We start from the raw sequence: 18,302 nt of genomic DNA, 5'->3' as shown, positions 1-18,302 counted from the left end.
TAAAAACCAACATGATAGTATAAAGAATATTACTACTTGTCCTCGGAACATTTTGTGTAATCTTCATTTGGCATGAGTAACTTGCATCTGTGAAGGCCCCATTAATGCTAAAGGGTACATACAGGTAAATCTGTATGTTTTTATTTACATTTGACATGGTGCTACAACTCTTTGTGATTTGTAATTTAGAAGTTCATTAATGATCTTGCTCCACTTTTGTTGTCACTGCAAAGGTGAATGAATTGCATGAGGATTATTCAATGTAGCATTTGTAAAACACTGGAGGAATATTTGTGTTGACAGAGGTGTGATCATTTTACAATCATGGCGAATGACAATAACTATAAAAAAAAAAAACTACATATCAAATGAAGCGCTTTCAATTCACCAAGACACTAAAATAACCATCAGGTGAATAACCGATTTCGATGGGACTGCCCTACTTTTCATAGCTGTTCTGGGCAATTTCTCTCATTTCTCTGAAGATATGTGTATGCGTTTGTGTGTGTGTCGGTGTATGAGTCGAGTATGGTCGAGAGAAATAGACAGAGAGATGGTTGAAGACAGGCAGAATGAAAGAGCCCGATTGGGTTCTGAAGCATGTCAGTGTTCTCACCGAGTCGATGGTGGAACCATTCAACCAAACAATACAGAATTCAACGCTACAAGGCAGCGATGTCTCGCAGTGGGGAGTCACTCCGTCTATCTGGTTTATCTGCACAACTTGTTCTGACTAATGTACGAAAATTATCTCAGACACGCAGCATGTTCATTTACCCTCACAGGTACAGAGGGATTGTTGCTTTCAAGCATCATTTGTGCTCAGTCTGCCTGTGTCATGATGCCATCCAAGCGCTTACAACATAAATGCTGGTTTCAAGAGCGCCGCAATAGTGTCTTTTGCATTTGCTTTTCTTTTCTCTTGCATTGTCAGCTCTCTCAGCAGATGCATTAGTCATGCCAGCAGCAGGGCAATGGCGGTCAGTCAATAAATGTCGCCAGATGGGGCAGTTTTCTGGCTGTTTTGGGTTGGTTTGTGTGGGATAAAATGGGTTTGGGCAGGTGGACAGGATTTTGGCTGGGTTACCATGAGTCAGACTGACTTTTAAATACATTAAAATAATTCATGACTTTTATTCTTCAGTTATGTAAACACACACCACCATCATTTCCACCCACCAACAATTTTCATTTATTTATTTTGATTTTGTGTTTTCTTTACTTTAATTACTGTGCAACACGTTAGGCTTATTATTGGTAAAATTATAATGTCACTACTGTTTTACTTCTATGTGTAAGCTGATGTATCAACAGTCTTTTATTGCAGTCATGTCTGTCAGTGACTGCATGTATGTCTTCCCTTTTCATTACTTTTACAATAACTATCTATTTTTTCATGCAGAAGTGGCTTTGTTTGAATGTTTCAATTGCGCTGCAGTGTAAGCATCATTCAATGTTATTATCAATGTTATTCCAACATGCAAAAACTACTGTTGTGTGACTAAAAAGCTATCCAACAAGAAAACTGCCTGCAAATCAAGCTGGCATGTGTGTGATATGATGTGTGTCACATATCATCGCTGTCCTGTGAAAATCAATTATCTCCAAATTTGTTGCTTTTGAATTTTTCGATAATATTGCTCCCTTATGAATGGAGACAATTCTTGTATTTTTAAAGCCAAAGAAACCATTTTCAAAACCACTGGATCATCTGAACAAAAGCACTGCCACAAAGCTGAAAATATGGCTGTTTTTCTTAGCTCCTGAAAAGTTGGAGATAACTAGTTTTCATGAAACAGCGACGATATATCAGAGCTACTTTGAGACATCTGAACAATTGACTGTATGATCTAATCTAACATGAGATTGGATACGTCTTTTTAAATCACATCTGTGCTGTGGTTGGCTGCAATACTATTAAACCTGCTCTGCACCTACCATTCGCTCAGTCAAGCATTATGTTGCACTCAGGGCTGATGGGTAACAGAGAAACTAACATTATCTAAGCTAACAGCAAGATTCAAAATGTGTCGCTTGTAGCTAACAAGTATTTATTTGTGCGTGTTTACTGTGCAATGAGTGTTTTGTTGTAATAAAAGAACACAATCTAGAGGGACTACCGGGGATATCATGGCTTGTTCCAGTTTTTCTGAGGGCTCGGAGGAATATAGCTATTAACATTTATTAACATTATACTGTAAGAGTTATTTGTAGTCATTATGGAGTATTAAAGTATTCTGTGTGGCCCACAAGCTCCCACTGAGTATTTGAAGTTGAAAAGCCCACAGACACAATTCAGACACCCAAATAAAAGGATGGAGAGTAAATATAGTGCACTGTATAGTAAATACGGTGGGATTTCATGCACAGTGATTGATTATAACAGGGACGCTAGTTTTAGTATAATAAAGTATTATTCTTGTGTAGCCTTATATATTATCATATACTTAAAATTTCTGAAATTGCAAGTCAGTGTTTTTGTTCTGTTCTGTAGCGTGAAGCAGACTGGCTTGATCAGTCTCAATATCAAGACTCTGCTGCCTAAAAAAAACACAAGGCATAAATAAAACCAGACAAGAGCAGTTACAAAAGAATCTCATGTTAGCAACAACAGGAAAGACAGGATATATAAATTTGTTGTCTGCTATGACAAAGTACAGCGCCGCTTCAGAGGGCTCTGCTTTCAGTTGGGATCAAGGTAGTGCTTTGTTTGAGAAAAAGGCAATGAAGTGTTTCTGTTTTCATTACACAAGAAAGTATTGCTTTGTCAAACTTCAGCAGCGCTGTGAAGAGCCACGCCACGGTGCAAAAACAGTACAGCAGGAGATGTACAGATCTGTAAAATCCTCTATATACAAAATCTACTTTATATCAAGATAATGTGTCATGAAAGGTAGTTTCTAACACAGATAAACTAGAAGCTATAGACTATTTCTATAAATACAACAATACAGTTCTTTAAGACAACTACACACATACTACTATACTTGTGTGGACGTTCTATTCAGCACTGAGGAGCTGTTAACACAGCTAATGTCAACTAGCACACATATGGGCTGCATGTTGAAGCATCCTCAGGCAAGATACTGAACCCCAAATTGCCCTGTAGTGGTTGCCCTCGGTGTGTCAGTGGTTAGTTTTGGAGCAGAGGCTCCTTGTATGGCATCACCTGCCATTACTGTATGAATGTGTGTGTGAATGGGTGAATGTGACGTGCTGTAAAGCACTTTGAGTGGTCGTAGCACTAGAATAATGCACTCCATTTACCATTCAAATTACCATGTAACCTACTGGTAGTTTTACGAGTTTCCTTGGCTTTGACAGAAAATGTTGAAATGTGATAAATTTAGCTTGTGGCTTTCTCATGTAATGTGTAACATACATTAAAGAGGATATACACTGCATACATTCATGACTGCCAATTCCTGTCCCACCCTTTTTGGCTTGGAGTTCCAGTTGAGCAAGCTTAATAAATGGTGGTCACCTTTCTCCCCAACTCTAACTAGCTAGTTAGCTAAGTAGCTAACTTTGTATCTGTCCAGATATAACCAGCTAGCCAAAGAATAATGTGGATTAACTAGTTAGAGAGCTATTGTTTTAGAGCAAAAACACTAGCTAACTAGGATTTTGCTATCAATTAATTTAGATTAGCTAGCTAGTTAGAGTTTTGGTACTCAATTCAAGATGAGCCTTGCACATAGCATGTCTAATTACAAGAAACAGGAAAGGATATATTTGTCTTAGGCTCCAAAAAGGGGTGGGTCGATAGAGAAAACACTGGAACTGACGCTCTTAAATATTTAAAACTTATTAAATGTAAACGCTTCTGTTTAAATGCAAATAGCTGAAAACAAAAAGACAAGTAGCAAATAAAGCATCTCTGCACACAAGAGATGATCCAACTTGCACAGGAAGTAGTGAAAACACTGTTCAGTCACTGTTGGTTGGACAGTATGAAAGCTTTCATTTTTTTTTTTAAGCAACCACTTCATGAAAGACTTTGCAGCAGCAGTCACAGACCCATGACCTTACACTCCCTCTTTCTCTCACTACCTGCCTCAGAAACACATCCTGCACAACCCAGAGTCCACACTCAAGAATACCTGCAAAACAAGAGCCAATCGATCTTTCTTTGGACAGTGGACATATTTAGTCAGCAGTGCAGCCTTGTGGAAACAGGCAGGGCTGCCGGTTCCCCTACAGTAGATGGGATAATGAGCAAGAGCATGCCAGCTTTAAGCTGCGGTCAGTGAAGAGGTTCACACCCAGGCAACTTAGTGCTTATGCAAAGAAAAACACTCTTCACTGAAGCTCTATTTCTCTTCTCTATATTGTGTGAAGTATGCGGTCAGGAGGAGGAAATATAGTCCAGCTACCAGCATCTGACCATGTTAAAGCAAGAAAATACACTTTATTTACATACATTACAGAGGAACGAGGAAATGTAAAAGGCAGACAAATTGATCAAAAACAAGGAAACAATGATTAAGTTAGGTTAATTAAGATTTTAAAAAAAAATATGGAAATTTTTTGTTTGACATCACCATGCAAATGCAAATTAGTCTCTGCTCATATTCCAAATGCCATTATCAACAAGTGCAGACCAAAATACCTCTGGATACAACCAAAGAGACATAAACTGAACATATCTTGTAAGTTAAACTTGACAGAAGTGGCACACACATCTTCCTTATCTTTTTTAAATGCAGTTTCTCTTATAAAGAAAATATACTGACCAGTTCGTTTAACACTGATGCAATAGAACATCCAAGAGAACATTCCACAACACTGGCAGCATGGTTAATGAAAATGCCTTCAATGTGGAAAAATGAGGGACACCTTGCCAGCGAACCCAGGCACTGGGAGACAAATCAAACAGGGGTTCTTCCCCATGAGATTTTGAGTTTCTGACATTTTATTTCCTGCATACTTGTGATTTTCTGTGCACCAGTGTGTGCATCGGTTTCAAAGTCCTCTGCTACTCTAAAGACAGGAAATAAAGGAGTCAATAAGAGTAAAGCACAGTTGCATCAGATAAATTAGGGATTCAAACATAGATCATAGATCAAAGACAATGGACAAAATGTTTGGTCTTTCAAAATCACTCCTCTGGGCCTCTGCCCTTGTACTTCATCCAGGTTGGACGGTCCACCGCAGGTAATAGAAAATACTCTACAGTAAAGTGCACAGTTTGCCTTGTGCTCATTCCCACTGACAGGAGTGATCTACTTGTGGTCTGTCTGCCATTTAGATCTGTATTTGGACAGCTTCTGTCTTTTACAGGGGGACTTGAGCTGAAGGTTTTTGTCAGCACTGAAACAAAACAAACAAACAATGCGCATCTGAGCCTCTGTAACCAGGGTAACAGTGATGTTGAGTGACAGACAACTTTATGTGAAAACAAAGTTTTATGCACTAGAGTAGGGTACGCATGAATATGAGCTTATATTGATTCAGTAATGGACAGTGCTTTTATTTTTCAATGCTAGACAATCCTGCATTATACAGGAAAGGTGACCACCCCAGCGCTAATCCCAGGATTCAGCGATGGTGCCCCTGCATGCAGCGAGACGAGCCCTGACCTTAAAAAAATGCCTAAATACCTGCAGTACCTGTTTGCATTTGTACCATTAGTGACCTAGGTGGTAGCTTGCCATTTCCATTGTGTAGGCTGCTAGCTCGTAGGTTGTTGTTCATTTCCTGTAGCAAAGGGGACTTTGAAAATGCAGATAGTGGGTATGATAGATGTCTATATCCTTTGTGTCAGACTACTTCACAATTGACCTTTGATATTTTATCATACAATATGAATATATCACAATGACAATGCTAGCATGCTTATTTTAGCAAGTCTATTGTTTTTTATGTACTATATCATCTTACTTTAGTGTGTTAACGTGCTAACAATCACTAATCAGCACTAACTATAAAATAAAGCTGAGGCTGATGAGAAAGTCATTAGTTTTGCAGGTATTTGGTCATGGAAAAATATGACATTTTAACCTGATGATGGCAAAAGTTAGGGGGAATACCAAAGTTTTGACCAGTCATTTGAAGGGGAAAATGAATATCTAAACCAAAACAGATGGCAATACACCCAGTATTTGTTGAGATATTTCAGTGTGGACCAAAGTGACAGACCGAAATTGCCATCCAGAAGAACGCCGCCAGCGTGGCTCAAAACGCCAAACACATCATGCCGAAATAGTTTTTATGATACAGTCAAATGTGTATGGCGTCTCTGTATGTGTGTATTCTTTTAATCAAGTTTGTGGATTCAACTGCCTGTAGTGTGCGTATGCAACATGAATGAAATGCTTTCACTAGAGTGTGTGTGAGGTTTCACTGTGTGGGTTTAAGTTTGAATTATGGCCTGTGCGGATCCTCGTAGTTTAATGCCGACGTGCATTAATGTGAGAGCAGAAGTATTACAGTGACTGAGTGCAGAACTGTGTGCAACTCTGCTCCTAACACATCCACTGAAGCCGCTGCTGTTCAGAGCTTTAATTGGATATATGCAAATCTAGGAAAACTTTAAGGGATTAAAGTGCATTAAAGAGCCAGCAGTGTGGAAATGGGAACACACACACATACTGTACTATAATACACAAGTACACATACAGTATGCATACACAAACATTATCATTCTGTCTTTATCTCCTGCACAGATGCACACACATACAAGATTAAAGGATAAGATTGGCATTATTTTATATTTTTATCGTTATCAACAAATGCACATGAATAGACCACAAAACCAAAAATGAATTTATCCCACTAACAAGAACGCCTGTGGAGCCAAAACCTGAGACAGCCTCTGCCTTCACTGTCATCCAGAAGCTATTAAGACCACATAAAAAAGCCGTACCTTACATAATGGTGACATTTTGCTTTATTGTGATGAACATAGCAAATGTAGCTCATTCCTCTCAGCAGTGTAAACAGGCCTCCATGAGCGCACTCAGTGATGTCTACCAGACACAGAGCTACTCTTCAAATATTGAGAATGCAGTTAGAGTTGTTACAGAATAAATCACACTGCCCGCGATCATCATGATGAATAATATATGTCACAGTGTACAACTTTATGTTTCTAAATGCGTTTTTAAAAGGGTTTCGACGGCACTGCAGGAGCAGCAGGAGCTTTAACAGCCTTTGCGTTAACAGACAATCGATGTAAGTAGGATAAATTCATTCACTTTTTTCAATAAAAATATAAAATAATGTCAGACACACCCTGAGTATACACAGTATGAAAGTGACTGAAAAGGCAACTCCAACCGTGTTCTTTTCAGGGTTTTTCAAATTCTACATTATGTAGAACAAATAAAGAGAATTCCATGACTTGCACAAACTTTTTGGCCTATATTCATTTAAATACAAGATATTTTAGGCTCAAAATCTATTGTTTTCTGTTAATATACACTCAATCTGAATTTGAGGCCTGTTACATGTTCCAAAAAGGAACAGGAGCATGTTTACCAAATCACTGTTTCTTTTAACAGCACTCAGCATTAGGGAAGTAATGACATTAATTGTTCAAGTTCTGAAAGTGAAATTCCTTCTCATTCTTGCTTGATATATATCAGGTGCTAAACAGTCCGGGGTCTCTGTTGTCACATATTGCACCATACATTTTTAAATGGGAGACAGGTCTGGACTGCAGGAAGAACAGCATGTGTCATGGCACTGTGTTGCAGAAATGAACAGGGACGTCTCTGAGAAAGTTGTTGTCTGGATGGCAACATATGTTGCTCCAAAACCTGTATGTAGCTTTCAGTATTAATGGGGCCTCGACAGACGTGACAGTGCACCCCAATACCATCACAGATGCTGGCTTTTGAAATTAGTGCTGGTAACAATCTGGACGGTTCTCTCCCACTTTTCTGTAAACAGTCTGAAATGTGGACTCGTCAGGCTTATTTTTCATGGTAGACTCTTAACCTGCATTGGTAGATGCAGCTACAAACAGTATCCTTTATACAATTACATGGGTTTTTTTAATGCAGTACTACCTGAGCGTGCAAAGGTCAGAGGCATTTATTGTTGGTTTTCAGCCTTGCCCTTACACACAGAGATTGCTCTGAATTCTCTGAATCTTTTAATGATATTTCATATTGCAGATGGTGATTTCCCTACATTTCCTGCAGTTTTCTGTTGAGAAATGTTCTTAATTTGTTGGACTGTTTACCCACACGGTTTTACACAAAGTTATGAACCACACCCCATCCTTAGTTGTGAACAACTGAGCCTTTGGAGAATGCCCCTTTAATACCCAATCATGATACCGTAAACCTGTTACCAGTTCACCCGTTTACCTCTTAAATGTTCCAAACAGGTGTTTATTGTCTTTTGTTGCCACTGTCCCAATTTTTTAAAAATGTGTTGCAGGCATCACATTCTGAATTGGAGTAGCTATACAAAAACAATGTTTATCAGTTTGAAGATTAAATATCTTGTCTTTGTCTCTGTGTATTTAATTAAATATAGCTTAAATCATTGCATTCTGTTCTTATAAGCATTTTATACAAGGTCCAAAGTTTTTTGGAATAGAGTTTGTAGAAACGCCCACTCAGTCATTAGTAAAAAGCACTGATGTAAGTTACAGTGCTGATATCCTCCCCTCCCTCAACCTATGGAGTTTGTGTCAACGTCATCAAGCAGAAACCTAATTTTCACATTCGAAAGCATTTTCGAAGGTTTGAGAAAATAACATTTTGATGCTAAAACATATCTGCATCAACAATCGGGATTGTTGATTGTTGTTGTAGATAAATTTGATTGCTCAGATTTGAACACGAAAGGAACACTACGGAGATTTTACCACATGATTTAAAAACTTCAAAACTTGTGAGAACACGTCTAGCAAGAGAAGAACAAAAAGTGCAAGACGATAAGCACACACATCTCCAGACACCACTTGACAAACACCACTGAGCACCATTTCTCTGTTTCACAGTTGGCCACTGAAGCCATGGCTACTCACCAAAGAGAGAGAGAGTCAGAGACACAAACTAGTGAAATAGACTTCATAGTCATACTGCATTAGTTCTTAAAGGGCGCATGTGTCCAGCAGTGAGGGGAATTGGATGAGGGAGATTTCCAGGGGATGAGTCTGGGGCCAGGAGTTTAGTGAGGGCTGCAGGGCGGCTGCAGAGAGGAGGGCGGCGCAGTGTGGGGGGAATGACACGGGCAGAGAGGACAGCTGATGTGCCACTGTTTGTGAAGCAGAAGGAGCGGGGTCTGGCATGCTAATCGACCACTTGAGACGCCAGGATAGCAGGAGGAGACAAAAACTCAGATGCTGACGCAGTTATGATCAGACACTGCTGATGTGCCACTTTGATGTGCAGAATCTGGTTCAAGTTTCATGCTGAAACGGCTCTTGAAAATGGTCGCTATCACAGCGCAGGAGCAGCACTTTCTCCGACTTTGTGTTGATGTATAAAGAGTATAAAGAGTAACTGGGGCTCATTATTTTCAGATTTTATTAAAGAAAGAAAACTGGAAATATATCTGCATTTATGAGGGAAAACATTAATAATACAAAGATCTGTGATAAATTCTGATTTTGCTTTGTGTTTGTGTCTTTTTTTTACTTACTAAGAGGGACTGAAGTGCAAAATCAGCAGCTTATTAATGTTTACTTCCCATTTTTCTTTTTAGTGTCTCCTCTGGAAGAACTCTCTGAGCTGTCAACATCACAAGAGGACCTAATTTTCTTAAAACCTCAGTAACAGTGCCCTTATGCTGCAGAAAATATAACAATTTTGGGAATATAAGGCCATAAAATCTCTGTGAAAACTGGTTTAAAATCTCTAACAAAACAAATAACACTGAGCCTCAACAGTAAGATTTACTAGAAACACCGTCCACAGTTGTATTTCAGCAAAAAATGCTTTATAGTAAAACAAAAGTTGATTGCAACACACAAGCACAGCACAGTTAACCTCAATTAGTCACCACCCCAACACTGTTATGCTGAAGACAAATCCTTATGATGTTATCTCAATGATGCCCCACTGGTTATTTTTAACCACGCCGCCAGTTTTGCTTTTCATCTCAATGCATAGAAACAAAGGCGCATCAATCAGACGGCTGCAGGGTGAGAGTGCATCAGCACAACCTGAGTCTGACGGAATAATAAGGCTCTTTGTTGGAGCTTTGATTTCAAGTTTCTTATTTCACAATTGAGAATGCCCTACACATGCCTGTCATTACTTTCACTGTTGGTGGATTACAAATACAGGGGACCTCCCATTTGACATTTGTTAAATGATTTCTTAGAGTTACTGATCACACAGTCGAGACACGTCTTCATGTTTGCACAGAGAAACAATGTGAAGTTACCTGGTGACTGTCTTAAAGGAGCTATATGTAAGAATTTTACTTCAGAACATTCAAAAATGATCTGAAGTTCACAGAATGTGAAGAACGAACAGTTCTGATGTTATGTCAAAGATGTCAGAGAGGCAAAGTCTTTCCAGAATGCACCATGGGGCCTTATTTCAGAAAGAATATGAGTGGAAGTTAATAGCAAGAGATTTTTTCCCCCATTCTGAATTGTGTCATGAATTACACATATGATGCTTGTCAATTCAAAAGATTATTTTACAAGTCAACAAAGTCACAGTTTGTGGTAGTTTATAGTTTTGTGTGAAACTGCCCAGTGAGCTACATCTCTCTGTCTTGCATAATATACATCATTTATAAGTTTTATCAGCAACTCCTGATTCTTTTATTAGCCGGAAAAAGATACAGCAAGCAAGACCTCTTACATTTGTGGCTACATACTGGTACAAAAACACACAGGCATTGTAGTTTTGGAGGCTCATGTTAGCTTTAGGAGGGAGACAATCATGATGTCATTTATGTGATCGTTGTATAGTCTGAAGTCTGATTCTTCAACAGTTTTATCGCAAACTTAATTTTTAAATTGACAAACATGGGCAATCAAACATTCTGGTGATATGCTGCCCCCCCCCAGAGTAGCATTGCAAATTCTGTGCACTTTCCTTACCTGACAGTAGAGCATGTTATCAATAATAAATTAATCTTTAATAACTGCTAAGAGACAAAACTGCTTTATTTAAACCATTCGTGCAGCATGTTAGTGATGTGAAACATAAACTCATGAAGCACCAACTATTTAAGCAAACAGAACAATATAACAGGCTGCTGTACCTCAATCAACAAATGCACCCATCAAACAAAATAATGGTCAAATGCCATATCTAGACTAACAAGGCAGATCAAGCCAAACTGTGAGAAAACCTGTGAGCTCCAGAGAAACGGCAACAAAAACATACATAATAAATTTTTAATCAGCTAAATTCTTATTGGTGATTAATTGATAAATGATGAATCATTAACATCCCTATTTTGGAGTACGAATTTGGTGGTCAGTTCTTACATATGGCTCCTCTGAAGCGATCTATATGTCTCCATTGAAGGCCGCTTAACAAGTGATACACTATGACCATATAGGCAAATGTCAAACCTAAGGCTGGGTTCATTCAAAACGTCTTGATACCAGTACTGATACGTTGGCTTCAAAACCAGTTCCTGAACAATACTTTTTTTGATACCAAATCGATTTGAACAAAAAGAAAATGACATTACACATTTCAGTACAAGTACTTACTTAAAGAAAGAAGCTGTACAAAGACTTGGTAGCAAAACAACAAAATTATCCCCGTCTCAATGTGTAACATAGGGCAGTAAATCACAAGCATTATTAGATTGTTGTTCAAGCATACTGCATGCTTAATGACACTGATGAGATTTATTCCTTAGGTATAAAACTTTGGTATTGAATGACAAGGCATTTTTCAATATTCGTGGTGTTGACGCAATCTGGTCTCAAACGACAGTAAAGAAAAGCAGGAGAGCCTGAGATACAATAGTGTGCAAACCAGTGAAATTACATCAGCATGAGAAAGAAAACGACCTGCCAAGACACAGAGTAGCAGAGAGAGTGTGAGTACCCATCCGGAGTGAGACTGCGGGATTTAAGCACTAAAACATTGTTTTTTCAGATTATCTGTGGATCACGACACTACTGGACAGCAGTGTGCGTGTACACTACATCTCCAGTCTGCTGACAGAACTTGTTAAGCCTGACAGGCTGCAGTTACACCTCCACCCTCCTCATCCTCTCCCTCCTCTGTTTTCCCGCCTCCCCGAGCTCCGCTTTTCTGCTGCTCCTCAGGTGCCGAAACGCCATGCTCTATCGCAGGCTAATTACCCGTGTCGCTCCGGGAGGAGATGAGGGGAGATCCCCAAGCGGAAGTGACAGCTGTCTGTGCCGCTCTGCAAACTGCCGTAGGGTCCTCCCCTCAGTGTGCGACAAGTGCTGCTGTTACTGACAGAAATGATGTCACAACACTTCAGTCTCCACCTCAATTACAGTAAACGTAGGAAAGATGACTGTACTATTCCTCTTTTTCTTCTATTACTGGCGCTCTCCCTGTGCATGGGTCTGTCTCTCTTCTTCTCTTTTTGTTAGGAGAACAGTAGGGGAGGTGCTTGATGGATAATGCTTTTTGTTTAAGACTGTACAGAGAGGGTCAATACTATAGTGCAGTGAATGTTATGGAAAAGTACAATTTAAAATGTGTACTTTTAAACATATAGTTCATTTCAAAGTAATGGTTGCCATCATGTGATTGTTACTTTGACAATAAATAAAATTCAAAAACTCTCTTAATGATTATACGGTGATTAGTTTCTTGCAGTGAAATGTGCACGTAAGAGTGACCCATCCTGGTACTTTGCTCCTGCATCATACTGTAACCCCTTTTTGGAGGCCTGCCTCACCAGAAAAACATGCATGTTGTACAAGGGTGTACGCAGCTTATCCGAAAGATACGTCCGTTTATTCTAAGGTCCTTAAGTGGACATAACAAGAATGACAGGAGAAGTGTAAGGAGCGAGAATGTCCACATTTGGAGGAAGTGGAGTGGATGGACGACTCAAATAAGCACAAGCACAGGATTTACACCAAGGAGACTGGAGTAACTTCCTTAACGCAAGCGTGATCAATTCATGTGAGAAACAAAACAGTTATTTCAACCCAACACATAATCTTTCCCTAAACCTAACCAAGTACTTTTTGTGCCCACTACAACTTAACCAACCGATCTAACCAAACTGTGACAGTTGCACAACATCTGTCACATGGCATACATCATGTTAATGGGCGTAACTGATGTACTGTGTCATTTAGGTATATTTAGGTGTGTTGCTCTAATTTGACTAGCGGTAAATATAATTTCTGAGGTCTTCGCCAGTACAAACGCATAAAATAAGAAAACCCTATCACTGTTTAGTTATTAGGAGCCTAATCCATCCACAGTCAGGTCAGCATTATGCGATGTCTTTGCCGATCAATGATAGTCGGCAAGCTTCATCCTCTGCTGACCCTGAATGTCTGTACAAAATTTAATGGCTATACAACAAAATGTTGTTGACATATTTCAGTGTAGACTAACCAAATGACTATCAGCCAATAAAACAGCATATAATAGGCAGACCTGATGCTGACACACTTGGTTGAGAAAAATAATTTGTATATATCCTGAGTTGAGGTAGAGTGAGAAACAGATTGCAAAAATGTAAAACAACCCCAGTTCCAAATAACTTTAGATGCTGTATAAAACAAATAAAAGCAGGATGCAATGACTAGCAAGTACTTTGATCTATATTCAACTGGATATGGTACAAAGACAATGTATTAGATGTTCAAACTTAATTTAATGGTTTTCTGAAAATATGCACTCATTATGAATTTGATACCTGCAATATGTTCCAAACTGCTCTTGGCAACATCTTGCTGAAATATGCAGGGATGTCCCTGAAAAAGACGTCATGTGAATGGCAGCATATTTTGCTCCAAAACTTGCATGTACCCTTTAGTATCAAAGGGGCCTTCACAGATGTGACAGATGGCCGTGATGCCGTGGCACTGTCACACCCCACACCCCATCACAAGTGCTGGGTTTTGACGTTTGTGCTACTAACAATCGAGACGGTCCTCTTCGTCTTTAGCCCAGAGGTCACGTCATCAATGATTTCCAAAAAGGATGATGTGGACCAGTCAGACCACAGCACAAAAGACAATAAAGATTATCCATGTGCCAACTGAATATCCTGCCTTTGTACTGTGTTCAATTTAATACAAGTCGAAGTTCGGTATAAGATTATTGGTAGATCAGTGCATTTTGGTTTTATTTACATTTCACACAGTGTCTCAACTCTTTCAGAATTGGGGTTGTACTCGCAATTGCATTAAAGCGATTACATCAACTGAAACATGGCAACGCTATTCCCAAAAGGGTGTGAACATTTTGCAGTGTGTGGAAAGAGCAACACCAGAACGTCTTAGTTCAGAGACAGCACCTCAGTGCAGCATCTGCAGGAAAAATAAACTCGAGACGTTGCTGCAGAGAAAAGACTGGCTGAAGGAGGGATGTGTGAGCCAAACTGATTTGTCAAAGCAGGACAGCAAAGGGAAGATGCCAGGCAAAGCAGTTACTCAAAGAGGCTACCAGGCAGCGTGAATGTTGCCAATTAGAGGCAATTATATGATGCAAACCAACAGCTCGACTCCCACTGTAACTAAGCTCCCAGTGTGGCTAATCTGTCTATCAGAGAAGAAGGCTGAACATATCGCCAATCCTGTCCACATAAGAACCACAGCAGGCCATCCAGTGATATTAAGCTCCTATCCAAAGCCTGGGTGGGAAAGTGAAGAGAAGGAAATGTAAATAGATACAAGCCTGAGGGAATCTGTGGGAGCACAACCCACATAACGATCTGTCAATTTAACAGCGTGTGGGAGAGTAAGAGTAAGGGATGGAGAGAAATGTTCCCTTTTTTTATTCATTAATAGTCACAGAAAGGGGGATTTATGGATGTTCAGTATCTGCCATAAACTGGCCAATTTAAGAATCCCATAAAAAAAAAAAAGAGTGGGGATATGTACACTGGGTTGTGTTTTGTGGGGCTGCGAGCGAAGAGGAAATATGGTTGGAGCCTGATAAAGCCACTTGACTTCAATTTCAGCCTTCCATTATGCTTTCTCTAAGGCTGAACATTTCATTTCCTCATGAATAGAGACCAATATCAGCCCTAATGGAACGCCACTGCTGGCTTATATAACTATAAACGTACATCATATATATATCATTCATTGTTGAGAATTGGGACAAAACCATATGTTGAGGGGTTTTGATTTTTATTCTTCAGTTATGCTGGGAAATATATTTTAAAAAGATCAAACTTTTGGCTATTAAACATTCTAATGAGCAAACCTTCTAGCGATTACATTTTTTATTAAAGTTAGATGGGATTTTTGATGGATCTTACAAAGTTGACAAAATGTTGCAATTTTTTTTTATTTCGCAGCCTAGTCTTAGTGAGTAGCTTTTTTGTTATTATTTTTAACCATAGTTCTTATTTTGCTTTGATAAAAGGGGTATTGACATGTTATGGTTGAGAAATTTGTCGAAAAATAGTAAGCTAACGAGTGCTTGGGCAGAATTCCCACCTTTTTTAAACCAGGAAGTGAATCATGGGAGCTCGGTGTACTGCTAACGCTTTTTATGCATAATTAAGTCATGTTTTTAGAAAAATCTGAGTTGACAGAAATCTCTGACACAATTTTAAAGGGCCAACATTGTCATTAAAAAAATTGATTTTAAAACAAAGATCATAATTCCAAATTTTTATACCGACGTTATCAGTTAGATTTTTTTTTAAACAAATTTTTAAAATGAAGTTGTGAATTCTTTTATGGCACAGAGCAAGTTTACTCAAGTGCCTCTCACTGCTGTAGCATAAACACAATTTTAATAAAAACTATTTTCTAAACATTTCTGATGGTGCTCCCAACGGAGAGCGGCTGCAGTGATTCAATACACCATGACACCAATTAGTGGGGTAAATAATAGCACGGCCAGCAGAAGCGTTCCCACTGCGGCATCTTCCCCACCTCACTGATCTCCCCACTCTGTTCATATCAAAGCAGCTTTTCTTCGCAGCTCTGAAAATTTCAGATCAAAGGGCAGCTCCAACTCGTCAATGCTCTTACCTCTTCCCTACAGCAGTGGATACATACGGTGCTCAATAACAGGCGCGCATTATCGTCAGCCCGTCTGCTCCGGCTTCACACCGCCCACTGGCAGAAAAGAATCGACAGCAAATCTCGTCTTGTGCACGGTCATTTTCCTGACCAGCCAGCGTGAAGCCGCGGCAGCTCTGAAATATCGCGGCGTAGAGAAAATGTCCAAGACGGGCAGGACTGTACATGTCTGCTTTCTGAATGTGACAATCAATAGTCCTATATTTTTTAGATGGAACCGTGTGTCTGACTGGAAGGCATGTTGTGTGTATACGTGTGTGTGTGTGTCCAAAGGCACAAGCAGTTATGTTTGTGATGAGGAGCGGCGAGCCCTGTTATCACTGTGCAGTCGGTGAGCTGCTGCAGGAAGGAGGTGCACAAGCTGTAGAGATGTTGTCAAGCCTTCAGGCTGAAACAGCACTCTGCAGGAAAGATAGCTTATCTCGGTGTGGCCAAAGGTGATCGAAAACAGTGTGTGGGCAACGGCACTGCAATTGGGCAGCTCATCACTTGCAGAGTATGCAGAATGGACAACAGAGCATTTTCTACATAAGCTAAAGCAGGGGTCCTTAACTCAGCTGGCTTGGGGCCACTGATGGCATTCAAGTACTGCAAAGAAGATAAATATTTCTGAAAATTTCTGTTTTTGTATGCATTACAGATATATTTTAGTCATACTTAAAAATATGCAAAAAGCAGTTTATATACATCTTTGCATGCATTAGTTAGCTGTGCATTTGACACAAATACAGCAACTCACTTTGAATTGGTCATTAATACTCCTGATGAAAATGGCTAAGTGAGCATTGTTAGTTTTATCTGCGCTCTCATCAAATGACACAGTATGCAGTTAAAACTATAGCTTTATCACATAACTGATCATAAATATCACTTGGAAACTTGCTAATCAGCTCAGCCATAGTGTTTGCCAACAGTGAAATATTGCTGAACAAGCTTTTGTCTTTAGGGCCCTGATAGCTGAAGATTCAAATCATTAGTCAGAGACCATTCAGTCGACTGAGATTCTTCTAGTCGAGCAGTTTTATTTTCTTTGCCAGTCAGTGCACCTTATAACAACAGGTAAAACAAATGGAAGCTCACAAAAAAAAATGAGGGGTTAGAAATAAGGGGAATTCTAAATATGTTTTTATTAGCTGGTGCATTTATTAAAAAAAATCTTTTTGACAGCACACGCTGGTGGTTAATTAGTGACAGAAGGTGAAACGAAGGGTTGGAAAACAAATTTCAGCTCTTGTTCTTTTTGCTGCATCACTGTACACAGAACAATGCAACAACATGACAGACCGTAAACTTTACAAACTGAGACACTAAATCACCACAGACCACAGAACTAATTGTGATGGAAGCAGAGAAGAGTGACAGAAACAGAACAAAGGTGACGCGCTGGCAGCCACTTCACCGGAGCGCACGGGGCAGGTAACGCTCGATGGTTTGCTTGTGTTTGTTTTTGCTCCTGACAGCCTCAGATTGTTATTCTGACAACATTATGGAAACAATCAACACAGCGAGAGACCTTTTTTTTTTTAAAAGAGTAAGTTACATTTTATTTAGCCAGAAACAGCTGTTTTATTGTTCTCACCAAACTTGGACTCCTTTTGCAAAGCATCAACGTCGCCAGCTTAATTTAAACTCCAGAGAAACAAAATAAAACTAACCAAAATTGTCTTGGTTCATCTTTCCACTGTCCCAACAACCACCAACTCTGGTTTGGTTGAAATAAACCCTTAATTCACGGCATTAAGGAGCAGTGTAGGGCAGGTGATGCAGGAGAGTCCGCTGATTTTTTAAATGAAGACACACAATTTTACTTTCTCTGTGTGAACATCTGGTGTTAACACAGAACAGATGACAAAGAAAGGCATTAAAATGCAAGTCTTACAGGTAAAATATACTCATGTAGAGTTAGAGTGGGGAAAAAAGTAATGGTTGGGGGACAGCCCTGCATACATCACATTTTTCCATTATTTAAATTGTATTCAAATGAAGGGGTAGTTTAAATTGGTATGAAACAACTAGAAAAGATTGCGGACTGGATTAGATTATATTTTTGACAAGAGCGTGAGAGGGAGGGCAGAAATGGCTCCCAGACTGCCACTTTACGACCCCTGAGGTAAAGAAAACTGACAATGGTTTGCACTTTCATAAGAGAGATGATTCC

General features: G+C 39.4%; 1 protein-coding gene across 1 annotated transcript in view; it reads right to left on the bottom strand.

Moving 5' to 3' along the window:
* mgat5b (alpha-1,6-mannosylglycoprotein 6-beta-N-acetylglucosaminyltransferase B) overlaps positions 1-18,302 on the bottom strand; it is an 87,240-nt gene that overhangs the window by 24,690 nt on the left and 44,248 nt on the right. The gene's annotated exons all lie outside the window — the stretch shown is intronic.

This window comes from Lutjanus erythropterus, chromosome 19 (assembly GCF_056507025.1).
Source record: "Lutjanus erythropterus isolate fLutEry1 chromosome 19, fLutEry1.hap2, whole genome shotgun sequence".
Classification (NCBI taxonomy): domain Eukaryota; kingdom Metazoa; phylum Chordata; class Actinopteri; order Lutjaniformes; family Lutjanidae; genus Lutjanus; species Lutjanus erythropterus.
This window is presented reverse-complemented; position numbering and strand designations above follow the sequence as displayed.